We start from the raw sequence: 16,475 nt of genomic DNA on the forward strand, positions 1-16,475 counted from the left end.
CTCCCTTGTCCACTCTGCTAGATACCTCCTCAAAAAATCCCAGAAGATTTGTCAAGCATGATTTCCCTTTCATAAATCCATGCTGACTTGGACCGAACCTGTCACTGCTTTCTAAATGCGCTGCTATTTTATCTTTAATAATTGATTCCAGCATTTTCCCCACTACTAATGTCAGGCTAACCAGTCTATAATTACCCATTTTCTCTCTCCCTCCTTTTTTAAACAGTGGTGTGACATTAGCTACCCTCCAGTCCATAGGAACTGATCCAGAGTTGATAGACTGTTGGAAAATGATCACCAATGCATCCACTGTTTCTATGGCCACTTCCTTAAGTACTCTGGGATGCAGACTACCAGGCCCCGGGGATTTATCGGCCTTCAATCCCATCAATTTCCCTAACATAATTTCCCGCTTTATAAGGATATCCTTCAGTTCCTCCTTCTCACTAGACCCTCGGTCCCCTAGTATTTCCGGAAGGTTATTTTGATCACTATTTGTATAAAAAAGAATTTCCTGAAATGATGCGTAAAATTACTTTTTACAAGTTTGAACCTGTCCTTGTTTTACTCCCACCCACCAGTTCATTTAAAGAAATATTCCAGGTTAAGTTTTTCTCTCCATTTAATAATGGTATATGCCTCTATAAGATCACCTCTCCTACGTCTCTTTTCCAGGCTGAAAAGCCCATGTTTCTCCAGTCTTTTCTCATAACTCAGACACTGGACATTAGAGATCAGCCTCAATGCTCTTCTCTGCACTGCCTCCAGTACTTCAATATCTCTCATATTTCTTGGTGACCAGAACTGGGCACAGTATTCAAGGTGTGTCTGACCAGAGCACTACCCAATTTGATTATTACTTCCTTATACTTGCATTTTATTAATTGAACTATGTAGTTCAACATCCTATTAATTTGCCAATGGCTGCTCTGCATTGGTTGGACATATTTAATATTAAATTTAGTAAGACTCCTTCAATTTCATCCATATCTATTTTAACACCATTTATGGAGTACATGTATGGTCTATTTTTCCTTCCTATGTGTCGCATTCTATAACTGATCAATTTTCATCTGCCATTGTTCTGCCCACTTGCATATTTTGCCCAACTCATTTTGTCATTTCTGAACTACCTCCTTTGATTTCACTGTCTCTCCTAGTTGTGGTAAATCTAACCACTTTACATTGAATTTTTGAATGCAGGTCATTGATGTAAATTAGAAATTGTAGTGGTCCCAGCAGTGAATCCTGAGGTACCCCACTCTGTATTTCACCGCACTCTGACACAAGTAGTCATTGTTTCCTGTCCTTTAGCCAGCTACTTCTCCATTCCTCCCTGCAATGTTGTGTTTAATCTGCAGCCTTTCAGGTAATAGTTTGCCAAAAGCCTTATGTACTCAAGATACATCACATCATTGGGCTTACCACAGTCCACTTGCGTTGCCACTTCTTCAAAGAAGTTGCGACAGGTTAGTTAGACAGGAACTTCCTCTACTGTTAACAAGGTTATTGTTAAGTTTGGAATTAAAGTAAGACTAATGGAGTTGCTTTTGTCTGTTTTGGCAGCCTTGTTGAATGTGGGTTTGGGCACATGATCCTGTTTCCAATCTACTGGTACCTCCCCAGTGTCCATTGACTCCTTCATAATGATTGTCAATGCCTCACAAATCTCTTCCCAAGTGTCTCTGCACTCTGGGATGAATACTATCTGTCCCTTGAGATTAATTGTTTTGAGCTCATTTAGCCCATCTGAAACTTCCATCTCATTTATGGTAAATTCGTTGCAGGTATGTTGCTCAGGTCCTCCATTGTGAGTACTTGAAGGAAGTAGTAATTCTGAATATCTACTGTTTTGTGCTCATCCTCTGTCTTCAGTCCCTTTGCATATTTTACAGTTGTCATCTCTTCTCACTGCTCTTTTGCCATTGTGCTACTGAGAGAATATTTTACTGTCATGTTTAAGCTTAGCTGCCATACCTTTTCTGCAGGTCTCCCTTTGCTCGTCAGATCACCCTATGTGTTTCTGCATTTTCTTCTGTTTATTCCAGAGTTCCTTCTACCTTCTCCCTGTATGCTTTGTAGAGACGATTCTTCCTATTTATCTCCCTTCTACACAAGAACATAAGAAATAAGAGCAGGTGTATGCCATTTGTCCCCTCGAGCCTGCTCCTCCATTCAATAAGATTATGACTGATCTGATCTTGGCCTCAACTCCACTTCCCTGGCCACTCCCCTTCTAATTTGTTTGATAACCTATGTGGGGTCACCTTTGCTTAGTGTGAGCTTGTTGTTTTTGAGATTGTATGCATCCTCGTTCCTCAGCATTATAAGATAAGAGGACCAATTTCTCGTCATTTTAATAATACTTCTTAAAGCATTCAGGAAGACATGGGGAAGGTGCATAGATTTCAATGGTTTCTTTTCTCCATTTTAAAGATTTCTACTTCATAGATCTCCACCTGCCAATGTCACTCTTGAGCTGACTCTCCAAAGATTCAGAAGAGCTATCTCGAGTTGATTGGCCTCTGATTTTTCCCCTCATTAACCTGCAGGAAAGAGATTGGTCTCTGCTTGGCAATTCCTCCTATGGGGATTGCCTAGATAAAGGACACAATGGGCATGCAATCCCGGCCTCGCTGGGTCCGTATAGAATGCGTCCGGACCCTGCGAGGCCTCGCAAAAGCCGGATTAAGCCGCGCAATGCGCATTCACCGAAAACCGGCTTTTCCGATCTGTCAAGATTTCGCTTGACAGATCCTCTGCACCCGCGGGAGAAGGGCATCCGCACAGGCGAGATTGGGCTATTTGTCCATCTCTTGCCCAGCGAGTGTCCTTGAAACTTTTATGCCTGGTAAAAGCAGGCACATGGCCTACTTTTACCAGCGTAAGAGTTTTAAAACACACAAAAATGTAATTTAAACACATATTTAGAGTAAAACCTCTGCCCATTAAGGTAAGTTTATTTTAAACCCTTTTAAAACACATTAAAAAAAATCCAAAAAGCATATTTTTTTCTAAAACATTTAATTAATTTTAATTTAAATTCATTTTAAATATGTGAGGTGTTTTTTTAATTTATTATGTTGTGTTTGGGTGTTTTAGGGGGTTATTCTCATTAATAGTAGTGAGAACTTGTAAAATCGGAGTTCCCATTATTACAAATGAGAATACTGCAGAGTGATTGGTTGTCCAGGCCCATGTGGCTCCAACTTCTTTGTCCGTACCTCGAAGACGGGGGCGCGCTGCGATGCGTGGGAAAAGAAGGCCTCCGACCGGAAACAAAGGCACCTCCGGGACCACCAAGTACTTTCACAAAAACATTTTGGGTCAGAGGCATTCGTCCAGAGGACGCCTCCGACCGGAATTTCATGGCCATTGCTTGGAGCGCTATCAATGCAGATACATGGTGTTTTAATACATGTGAAAAGGCTGATTAGAGGAACAAACCAGTCTAGCAATGATCTTTGTTGATCCAGAGCTGGGAGCACTGACTTCTGTGTGAGTTAACATATTTCCCAAGAAAAGTCATGCATTAAATATATCCTTGCTGTGAACTTTACACAAACCTTCAACTGGCAATTGGTTCAATTTCTTGGTAGCATATTGTTCAGAGTCAGATGTTACAGAATATCTACCTGACCTTGACTTGCAAAGCCCAGCAGAACCAGCCATTTGAGGATAAACAATACAAAAACCATTGCAAAATATACTCTCTTCACAGCACCAGACAGCAAGATTTTCTCTTTTTAACCCACTATTTGTAACTCGGGTGCAAAGACTGCACCAACACTCCTGCTGTGAATATTGAACAATAAAACAACTAACTCCTCTCCACTCGAAGTCTTTTGGACTGAGACTATGCTTGGAGAATGGTCTGCTGGAAAGAATTTGCAAGCAATGCAACAAATTATTTATAACTTAAGGGAACAGCTGCATTCCAACAGCTGGAAGGGGTACTGGAAAAAACAATTGCTGTAATTTTAGGGGCTGAAAAATTATTAGTGTGTTGGAATCATTTGAACATTGAATGAACCTTTCAGTTCCCGTCATTTGCTATCTTTCTTGCAACTGGTCCAATCATTTCTCATGACTGATGTTTTCTAGTGAACTCAGCAATGCACAAAACCAAAGACTATTATTCAATTCGTACTGTTTGTGGATTTAACAAGAGCAAATATTGGCCTTGTAATTACATTGTGGGAGAATCACATCGGAATGTTTATCCATTAATCTGAGATTCCTTTGTCTGCTAATTTAGCGGATCTGCTAAACCATTTATTTTAAGTGGGTTAATGCCTGTGCGAAATTATTAGAGAGAGAAATTAAGCGTTTGTATGTGATTATCCTACAGCACAATTTCAAGCCATGGTTTCATTACTATGCTATGGTCTCAATAGTCCAATAACGTTGCTTCCTTACTGCAAAACAACAGGCTTATAATAATTGCCTGCAAATCAGGTGATGATGTTTTGTAGAGATGATAGTACAACCACATCATTTCAGACCTACTATACTTATTTCTTTTCGCTCCAAAGAAAGAATGAACTTAAATTGATGTTTCTGTTTGTCACAGGCTCCGAATGTCCCAATGCAGTATACTTCAACTATACTTAGAAGTACTTAAGAGAAAAAGAAAGACTTGGATTTGTATAGCGCCTTTCACGACCGCCGGATGTCTCAAAGCAGTTTACAGCCAATGAAGTACTTTTGGAGTGTAGTCACTATTGTAATGTGCGAAGCGTGGCAGCCAATTTGCACACAGTAAACTTCCACAAACACCAATATGATAATGACCAGATGAACTGTTTTTGTTATGTTGATTCAGAGATAAATATTGACCAGGACACCAGAGATAACTCCCATGCTCTTTTCGAAATAGTGCCATGTAATCTTTTATGTCCACCTGAGAGCGCAGACGGGGCCTTGGGTTAATGACTTATCTAAAAGACGGCATCTGTGACAGTGTAGCACTCCATCAGTACTGCACTGGAGTGTCAGCCTAGATTTTTGTGCTCAAGTCCCTCAACCTCAAGATGTCCCAAATTACTTTTGAAGTGTCGTCACTGTTGTAATGTAGGAAACGAGGCAGCTAATTTTCAAACAGCAAGGTCTCACAAACAGCCAAGAGATAATGAGTAGTCAATCTGGGGCCGAAATTGCCCCTTCCCTTCAGGCCTATGACCACCGGAAATTGGCGGCCATGCTGCGGAATACAGTGGCCTCCGATTATTTTTGTCGAATGGCTGTCATTTTGAAAATTCCGCTCCTGTGGTATCCTGGTGGTGACCCACTGTCCCTGCTACCGCTCAGCTGTTGCTGATCCGTCCTAAGTGCATCATCAGAGCATGCACCGCCAGTGTGCCCCCACCCCCCCCCCCCCCCCCGCCGAACGTGAAATTCCGCACAGAAAATCTTGCTCCTGCCGCTCAGTGCCACCGACAGTTTTTTCTGTCAGTGCACTGTGCTTGGAGTGCTTATAAAATGGTGGTGCAGCTGCCATTAAAGGGGAGGTCCGACTGCCGCGACCGCCATCTTATTTTTTTTTTGTTAGCCGCCTGCCATGTCGGGCCGACAGTTATGCTCCCGGGTCCGGCCGGGCCACTAACAGGCGGCCTGGCACCCCGTCTTGGATTGTAGGCCGCTGGTCCGGCCAACACTCTCCCTGTTGGCCCAATGTTCGTAACTTAAAGAATCGCAGAGGCTCCCCCCTTTTAAGTGAAGGGGAGCGACGTGGTGATGCATCAGCATCATGACATCATCAAAGTGACAGGAGCGGACACTCCATCCGCCCCAATTTACACCCCTCGAATTACCGCTCTTCCGTTTGCCGCACTTCTGCCCACATTATGGCCGACTTCCGGACCGCTCGGGAAAAAAAAAAAGCCAAAGAGCGGAATTTCGCGCAAAGGGCCACCACATATACCGCTGCGGTAAAAACAGTCAAAGCACGCTAGTTGCGCTGCATTTTCGGCGGGTGGCAATTTCGGTCCTTCTGTGTTTTAGCGATGTTGGTTGAATGATAAATGTTGGTCAGGACACTGGTGAGAAATCCTCTACTCTTCCAATATTGCCACGGGAAATTTTTACGTCCACCTGAGGGAGCAAACACGGCCTCAGTTTAACATCTCATCCGAAAGACGGCCCTTCGACAGTGCAGTGCTCCCTCAGTACTGGCACTGAAGTGTCAGCCTAGATATCAATGAATACATAGATAGTTCAACTGATCAGTCAGCTTTTTAAATAAAAAAGCACACGATTCCCCGGATTCAGCCACATGCAGCATTGGCTGAATTAAGTGGTCCCTGATTAATGGGTCCGAGGTTATTTTATTCATAAAATGTTGTTCTTCATCCCATCTGGTAAAGTGCTCACTACATTTATTCTATTATTGTCCTCATTAGGGCTGACTATGTCCTTTTATTATTTGTCTATATATCTAAAAAGCAGAAAAAAAGGCCAGTTTTTCTGGCTGGTTGGGATCACTTTTTTCTCTCATTGCACTTTATAGATGCGTTTTAAATAAACATGATCCCATTGGAGTTGATTTATAAAACTTGGTTTGGAGAATCCTAATGAGATCTCCTCACATAAATAGCAGGTAAGAATGAAGAATTACTGCCTATGTGAGAATTACCCCCAACATGTCTGAAGATGGCTCATTGTGATGAATAGATTAGCAGAAAGTGCATAGCTTTGCATTATTTTGTTATAATGTTGCTGAATCTGATTTCGGCTTTTCTTCCAAGGTCAGTAAATCTTACACTTGCATCTTTGACATGGAACTACCATTATCAGCATTGTGTACATGCTGGCCCTCAGAATCTAGGGCAGGAATATAGTGGAACGATCAATCTTGGAAGCAGGAAAACAGATGTCTAAATTGGGGATAATCTTAGAAATGACAGGATGGGTGATCATCATTGTGCAATTTCTGTTAAAAGTCTGGTGTGGTCAGTCACAACACGTGTTCAGGCGCACACACACACACAAAAAAAAAAGAGTGCGCACGGTTCTGTCTCCCTGTCAAGTACCCTATCGAGTAATAACAGTGATGACAATGATAGCAGGCGGCTCCAGACTGCTACTATGTCACGGTAGTGACATTTCATTTCTGGGCCCTTATCTTGTTCAAGCCTGTTTTCTTGAAGTAGGGGCCATCACATGGTGTAATCAGAGAGCCTAGAGCATGTGTACAGTGACAGACGGGTATCCAAGTTGCAGCCCGCCTTAGTGTTTTTAAGTGACTATGCACTGTGCAGCTAGATTGTGTTGCAGTACTTTTACACGTGAAGCCCTTTGAAGATGTGTGTGTGCCAGGACTTTTGATTGTAATGTATAGGTATAGTCTGTTGTCTGGGTACACATGAAAAATGTTAGGTTGAATGTAGGGCTTGGTATGAACCAACAATAAATGGGCAACAGTTGTCCATGGATTACATTACCTATGTCCACATGCATTTTGGCATTCTTTGTTTTTTTTTCACCACCTTTATAAAGACTTTGTCAATTTCTGACTCTATATATTGACGGCCTCCAGTTTTGCTCTTCCCCAAAAGTGGAAACACTCTGTGTCTACTCAAACAAAACTTTTTATACTTTGAGACCTCGATTAGGTCACCTCTCAGCCTTCATTTTTCAAAAGAAAAGAGACCCAGCCTGCTCAGACTCTCCTGATAAGTATCACCTCCCAGTTCTGATATCATCCTTGTAAATCATTTGCACCCTCTCCAATCTCGATATCCTTTTTCTAATATGGCAGCTAGAACTATCTATACACCGTACTCCACGTGTGGTCTAAATAAGTTTCGATACAAGTTTATCATAACTTCTCTCTTTTTCAATTCTATCCCTCTAGAAATAAACCTTGCTTTTTTATGGCCTTATTAATCGCCACTACCTTTTGTGATTTGTGTATTTATACTCCTAGATCCCTTTGCTCCTCTACCCAATTTAGATTCTTATTTTCCAAGTAATATGTGACCTCCTTATTTTTCTGACCAAAATGTAATACCAGGCACTTGTCTATGTTGAAATTCATTTATCAAGTATATGCCCGTTCTGCAAATCTATTAATGTCTTGTAATTTGTTGCAGCCATCCACCGTATTGTCTATCCCCTCAATTTGGTGTCAACTGCAAATTTAGAAATTGTGTTTTTGATTCCAAAGTCTAAATCGTTAATATAAATTGTGAACAGCAGTGGTTCCAGCACTGATCCAGTACCCACATTCTGCCTCTCTGAATAACTGCCCTTTATCCCTACTTTCTGCTTTCTGTCTCGCAGCCAGCTTGCTATCCATTCTGCTACACATCCCCTGCCTATATGCAGAAAATTGCCTTGCAGTGGTCGCAAAACCGTTTAAAATACTGCCGTGCTGACGTGTTATTTCCTGCCTTGCCCTCTGGCGAGCTCCCAGCCAGGGTTCACCTGCATAAATTAGTTTCATCATCTGCAGGAAGCCACATTTTCATCCTGCTGCTTTAATACCAGGACTGGAAAAATCAACCTACTGATTCTAAGGCTCGTTGCCACTACAACCAATTTCACGGACTTGGAGTTGTTCATTCACTTTTAATGTAGGAGGAATCATTAATCTCTGCCTACTCGGTAATTTAGAAATAGGAAAAGTCCAGACAAAAAAAAATAAATCACCAAATGATTAATGACAAAAGCAAATGTGTGAACAATATTCAATATAATGTTTAATACCGCTCTTCAAAATGCAGGGACAGAGCAGTTTGAAAAGGAACATTTCTCGATGAATCACATAATATGTAGCTTGAGTATTTTCAATATTTTGAATCCAATATAAAAATCTCATTGGCTTCCACCAGTCAAGTATTACAGGAGTGCTCAGTAGCATTGTTTGTTTGAGACTCACAGGTCTGCAGGGTCTCGCCGGGGTCTGTTGAGGTTAAGGAGACGAGTTTCTGGTGATTCTCAATCATTGCTGGTGACGCTTGCTGCAGTTTCACTTTTCTGTCAGTCTGAGAAAATATCCTGACCTTCACAGTAATTTTTTTATGAAACCCCTAAATCTTAAATGTACAGTTATAATGTCAACTTGTTCTTTGAATATCGTATTTTATATAAAGCACGTAAGGAGAGATTTTTGTTCTAATATCCCAAACCTTTTTGTGAAGTGAGGTTGAGGATGCAGGTAGTCCTATAACAACGGAAATACTTTCTTGGAACTTGATTCATCATCCTATTGATGACATAAAAACAAAGATGTGAGACACTTTAATGAATTATATCTACTTTACATTTTCTGTCAGTCTCCTACCTGGTCAATGCTTGAAAACCGACTTTACATTTCAAAGTCTTACATCAACCACATATCGCACTGATGAAAAATATTACCGCAAAACTTCAAAATGCACAATAAGCCTTTAATCATACTGCGGACATTTATGCTTTAATACAAATATTACTGAGCTCCTTCTAAAATTCATTTAACAATCTACAAAGTAAAACTGCGACAAAAGTGTGGCAAGTCAATTTCTTGCAGCATATTCTCTTTATCTTTGAACAAAAGGGTCGTCAAAAAATGAAAGAGCTGTTGATGTGTGGTTGATGCTTTTGATCACTTTTAAAGATGTGGTGTCACCTCCACTGGGGAGTCTTGGGCCAGTCTCCGTTCCTTCTGAAACCGCACCGTCGCTCTGGAACATCAGCTGCTGTGGCAAGTTCAACAACAACGAACATGTACATTACCCCTTCGGTTGGAGAATGTCTCGGGGGTCCTCAACAATGAGGAGAAAGAGGACACTTGAACAGGAGCAAGCGAAATGGAGATAGGTTTTGAAGGAAGTTAGAGATGAGAGAAATGACGTACTTCAGGAAAAAAGTTCCAGAAAGTAAGAATGTAATGACAGAAGAATCTGGTAGAGCAGAGGAAATGAGGAACATGCGATTGAGCTGGACAGTGTGGAGGAGACTACTCAGATAGAGAGGAGCATGGCCACAGGGGAACTTGAAAATGAGGATCACGACCTTAAAATCAACAGGCTGGGAGACAGGGAGTTGGTAGAGTTTAGCAATGATGGGACTGACATGATTTGGTGCATGAGAGGACTCGCTTTGTAGAGTTTGGAGTTTGTGAAGGAGGAAGGCCAGTGAGGATGGTATTTGAGCATTTGATCCTCGACACGATGAAAGTATATGTTTAGCAGTAGATGGAGATGTTCTGCGCCAACAGCCATTAACCTTTCAATGCTTTTTTAAATTAAAATGAAGTTACTGATGCAACTGTATGGATACCACAATATTCGTACCTTTTGTCCAAGTACAAATCTTTCACAAAACAATACTTGTAACATAAAAAGTTGGTGTTTAAATTATTTTCTTTCTGTTGATATTTTATTTTAATTGCGAAATGCACTGAGAATTTAACAGGCCCTACTCCCCAGAGCCCTCCGTATGTCATCATTATACAGCTGTGCTTATTTTATTTCTCCAGAAACTCTCCAGAGGCCCTCTGTTGAAAAAGAAACGCGTTTTCCCTCGCTACTTAAGGTGAAGCTAATAAGAGAAAAACAAACTTCTATCCAAACTTTTTGACAAGTAACGTCAAATATTAATAGATCTACCAGTCACGGAAATTATGTTAGGAATCCTTAGAGTATTGTGTTGAGATCAAGACTTGTGTTGAAATCATGAAGACATTGCAACATCTCTAACTTATTTTTCCAAGGACCTTAAATCGAGAGAACTCCTTGCCTCCCTTAGGCTTCTGTTCTGCCTACAATCTATATAATGAGTCATCTTCATTGGTGTTTTGACATTGCCTTGCCATTAATTCCTGGCTTACCTCATCTCATCTCCTAACCTTCTCAACCTTGGTATTGTTCTGCACTGTGGACTTTATCTCGTTTCTTCATTAAAAGCCAGCTTCTCACTTTGCTCGTAATGTCACCCGAGAATCAGGAGGTTGAGGGTTTCAGCTCTCGGACCTGAGCACATAATCTCGGCTGGCACTTCGGTGCAGTACTGCACTGTCGGAGATGCCACCTTTTGGAGTAGGAGATGGGGAAACTCACGCCCCGCCTGTCTGCTCAGATGGACGTAAAAGGTCCAGAAAAAGAGTACTTGGTTCTCCCGATGTCCTGGCCAACATTTATCCCTTAACCAACACCACCAAATCAAATTAGCTGCTTATGCAATTTGTGGGATCTTGTTGTGCTCACCTTGGCTAAACTACTTGCTGTCTTAACAGAGATTACACTTCAAAGAAACTAACTCATTGGCTGTGAAGAGATTTGGGTTAAGCTGTGACTATGAAAGGCACAATAGCCATGTCAATTCATTCTTTTAAATGCTCAGGCAGTGAAATATAAGAACATAAGAAATAGGAGCAGGAGTAGGCCATACAGCCCCTCTAGCCTGCTCCGCCATTCAATACGATCATGGCTGATCTGATCATGGACTCAGCTTTACTTCACCGCCCGCTCCCCATAACCCTTTATCCCCTTATCGTTTAAGAAACTGTCTATTTCTGTCTTAAATTTATTCAATGTCCCAGCTTCCACAGCTCTCTGAGGCAGCGAATTCCACAGATTTACAACCCTCTGAGAGAAGAAATTTCTCCTCATCTCTGTTTTAAATGGGCGGCCCCTTATTCTAAGATTATGTCCTCTCGTTCTATTCTCCCCTATCAGTGGAAACATCCTCTCTGCATCCACCTTGTCAAGCCCCCTCATAATCTTATACGTTTCGATAAGATCACCTCTCATTCTTCTGAATTCCAATGAGTAGAGGCCCAACCTATTCAATCTTTCCTCATAAGTCAACCTACTCATCCCCGGAATCAACCTAGTGAACTTTCTCTGAACTGCCTCCAAAGCAACTATATCCTTTCGTAAATATGGAATCCAAAACTGCACGCAGTATTCCAGGTGTGGCCTCACCAATACCTTATATAGCTGTAGCAAGACTTCCCTGCTTTTATCCTCCATTCCCTTTGCAATAAAGGTCAAGATTCCATTGGCCTTCCTGATCACTTGCTGTACCTGCATATTATCCTTTTGTGTTTCATGCATAAGTACCCCCAGGTCCCGCTGCACTGCGACACTTTGCAATCTTTCTCCATTTAAATAATAACTTGCTCTTTGATTTTTTTCTGCCAAAGTGCATGACCTCACATTTTTCAACATTATACTCCATCTGCCAAAATGTTGCCCACTCACTTAGCCTGTCTATGTCCTTTTGCAGATTTTTCGTGTCCTCCTCACACATTGCTTTTCCTCCCATCTTTGTATCATCAGCAAACTTGGCTACGTTACACTCTGTCCCTCCTTCCATGTCGTTAATATAGATTGTAAATAGTTGGGGCCCCAGCATGGATACCTGCGGCACCCCACGAGTTACTGGTTGCCAACCAGAGAATGAACCATTTATCCCAACTCTCTGTTCTCTGTTAGTTAGTCAATCCTCTATCCATGCAAATATATTACACCCAACCCCGTGAACTTTTATCTTGTGCAGTAACCTTTTATGTGGCACCTTGTCAAATGCCTTCTGGAAGTCCAAATACACCACACCCACTGGTTCCCCTTTATCCACCCTGTTCGTTACATCCTTAAAGAACTCCAGCAAATTTGTCAAACATGACTTCCCCTTCATAAATCCATGCTGACTCTGCCTGACCAAATTTTGCTTTTCCAAATGTCCTGCTACTGCTTCTTTAATAATGGACTCCAACATTTTCCCAACCACAGATGTTAGGCTAACTGGTCTATAGTTTCCTGCTTTTTGTCTGCCTCCTTTTTAAAATAGGGGCGTTACATTTGCATTTTTCCAATCTGCTGGGACCTCCCCAGAATCCAGGGAATTTTGGTAAATTACAACCAATGCATCCACTATCCCTGCTGCTACTTCTCTTAAGACCCTAGGATGCAAGCCATCAGGTCCAGGGGATTTATCTGCCTTTAGTCCCATTATCTTACTGAGTACCACCTGCTTAGTGATTGTGATTGTGTTAAGTTCCTCCCCCCATATAGCCCCTAGACTATCCACTGTCAGAATATTGTTAATGTCCTCTACTGTAAAGACTGATACAAAATATTTGTTCAGAGTTTCTGCCATCTCCATATTCCCCATTACTAATTCCCCGATCTCGTCCTCTAAGGGACCAATATTTACTTTAGCCATTCTTTTCCTTTTTATATACCTATAGAAACTCTTGCTATCTGTTTTCATATTTTGCGCTAGTTTACTTTCATAGTCTGGCTTCCCTATCTTAATTATTTTTTTCGGCGTTCTTATTTATAAATTTAAAGTTAAAATTTAAAAGAAAGAAAAACTTGCATTTTCTCGCACCTTTCACAACCACTTTACAGCCAATTAAGTACTTTTGGAGTGGAATCACTGTTGTAATTTAGGTAAACCCAATGAATTTGAGACATGTCTTAACTATGGAACTAATACTTTCATAGTTTGTATGTATTTGGCAGGATTCTGTACTAAGTATGATGTACTTAGAAAATCTAACTTATTTGCGAAAATGCAGTTTTAGATTTATAATTATAAGGTTAAGCGTTACTTAAAGAGCTTAGAATATAGTACATAGATGACCTGGGCTCCATGACATACTGTGGATGAAAAATTAATGGATTATATTATACTATTTATATTACTGCAATATCAAGTGCAGATCAGTATCCTGAATCAAATCCAATTCTGAAATAATCAGGGTTTGTATTGTAAACCAGATTTGGGATTAGCCTTGTATTTAATTGTCTTCCTCCCTATATTGTCAATGCTTCTTCCACCTCCCACACTATCTCCTTGCTTTTTTGTTGCATTTCCCTAAATGATAGGAAGCAAGCATCGTTCCTCTCCTGCAAGGAGTCTCCATCTTCTCCATCTCCACTCTTGACATGAAAATATGGCCATTCTTGTATCTGCGAGGGGCTGTGAGGGATTTCCATGGGAGTTGTTCCAATCATCTTTGAATCATCGACGCTTATAGCACAGAAGGAGGCCATTGGTTGTATTGTGCCCATACCAGACCTTTTAAAAAGCTGTCCAATTAGTCCCACCCCCCTGCTCTTTCCCCATAGCCCTGAAGTTTTCTCCCCTTCAAGTATTTATCTAATTCCCCGTGCTTCTTTGAAATAGTGCCATGAGAACTTTAATGTCTGCCTGAGAGAGCCGATGGGGCTTCGGTTTAACATCTTATCCAAAAGACGACACTGCCGTCAGTGCAGCTTCCCTCAGCACTGCACTGCAGTGTCAGCCCAGATTTTGTGCTGAAGCCTCTGGAGTGACTTGAACCCACAACCTTCTGACTCAGAGGCAAGAGTGCTACCTACTGAGCCACAGTTCAAAAACCCCATCGCAAATAATAAAACACATTGTTAACGAACACAAACTTCAATCGCATTCATTTACCTTTAATTTTAAAAAGTTTTATTTTAAATTTGCTCTGTCATTTTTACTTCTTTCTAACTTTTCACCGCTCCTGACTCCTCCACCACCTTCACTTCCCAGCACACAGGTGAGCTGCTCCCAGCTTCAGCCTACGTGCTGCTGTTGAGCTGGCTGCTTGGCAGGTGTTGAAGAGCGGCCCAAGTTCAGCTCCCTCCTCGTCTTTTGGGAAAATCCTTGGGATCCCTTCAGTGCTTCCTGAAAGGCCTGTCTTAGTTTGAGACTTTGTCACGTGGAAATCTGACCCCCTCGCGTTTTACCACTCCATAGTAAACTCCAAACGATACAAAACTCCAAAATACAGCATCTTGAATCACCCTTTGTCAATTCACTCTCATTCCTTTCATCAAATGTATCCTTTTTCCTTCAGCCAGTGATACCAACATTGTGAAGCTGACCTCAGCAATTCCAAAATCAAGGACGAACGCAGGAATCGATACAGTTGTAAAGGTAAAACGCAGCAGTGAATCCTAATTGATCTTTCTCTTTGGGCATCAACTGACAAAAGAAGATTTTGATGTTATGAGTATGAAAAAAATGCCAAGTATTGACTGCCATCTGAGGCTTGCGCCACCGCTACCCACCCACACTGAGCTGCTTCCTGTGCTGTGTGTTGCAGTGAATGTATTGACTGCTGAATATATAATGTGCATGTTGAATAGAAAAGCAAAGCGGAAGAATGTGCTCGCAAGATAAATTCAGGCAAGGGAAGCTATTTAGCTCTTAGCTCAGATACCCAGGAAAAGTTAAACTGTCTCAATTAATTTAACTGGATCCTGACTGAATCTAAGGTTTTTGTCACCATAACCTCATCCAGAAGACAATTCCAAGTGTTCTTTTCTTTGCAAACATTAGTTCCAGAGTGCTGACCTAAATTATGCTTTTATCAGGGTTAGACTATGCCTTCATGTTCGAATGTGTCCAGTGTTACCTCTTCTACACTATTTTAACCTGTTACTGAACCCCATAAATTCACTCGCCTCCTGTGAAGGGTTCTTTCCTCACAACCCAGTTCTCTGATGCTAGCGCTCAGCCTTGTGACTCTTCTCTGCCCCATCGCCCTGACTTGAATATTCCCTTTATGTTTTTGTAACTGTAATATTGCTCCACCTAGTGGACTCCTGTGGTAATGCAACTGTTACTGTAAATACAATACAAGTCACATGATGTATTGGAGCTATCTAATAAAATCTGTGTTTTAGTAATGTTGTAAAGAATATATTACAGTAACCAAAACTGGGCGCAGTCCTCAAGGTGAGGCCTGATTAGAGCATTGAATAATTTTAGCCATCACGTCCTCTGACTCTACTGAATTAGAAAATGCAGTTAATCATTCTGTTTGTTCCAATTATTGCTGCATAGTAACTTCACCTTTAAGTGCTGAGGTGGAAAAAAAGCTTGTCCGACAGTATCAAAGTAAAAGTTGCATGATTCGGATTTGGATTAAAAATTCTAAAATGTTGAAGCGTCACATTTGAACCAATTTGTTCTTTCCTACAAACCCGCGCTCCTCAAACACAATGATATCTATAATCTGTATTTTTTTCTCAAATTTGTTTAAAAACTCCAGAATAATTTCCTTTTATTATAATCTATTTTCAACCTCGTGACAATATCGTTCCCTACCATAATAGCCAAATAGAATACTTAAAGAATGTCCATGCTGCTGTGATAGAACTGTCAGTTTAAACTTTCAACAGTACCACTATTGCAGCGCTCCTCCAAATTACCAGTGTTTGCTCGGCTTAATTGGTAGCCCTCTTACCTCTCAGCCAGAAGGTTGTAGTTTGCAGTGCAATTCCAGTAGTTGAGCTCATAATCTACGGGAGGCCAATCAATCATGGAATGTGTTGTTAAAGTCTGCTGACTTATTAAATGGAGGATATATCTGCCTGTGCCTGTGGGTGTTACAGACCTCACGGCACTATTTGGAAAAGAGCCAGGAGCTCCTTCATTGGCTCTGGTCCTTTTTAATGGACAGCTTGGAGTCGGACTTCTCCTATTCCTGATTATAATTGGGCCACATGTGTAGTACAAGAGGCAGT

The sequence above is a fragment of the Pristiophorus japonicus genome, chromosome 1 (assembly GCF_044704955.1).
Source record: "Pristiophorus japonicus isolate sPriJap1 chromosome 1, sPriJap1.hap1, whole genome shotgun sequence".
Taxonomy (NCBI): domain Eukaryota; kingdom Metazoa; phylum Chordata; class Chondrichthyes; family Pristiophoridae; genus Pristiophorus; species Pristiophorus japonicus.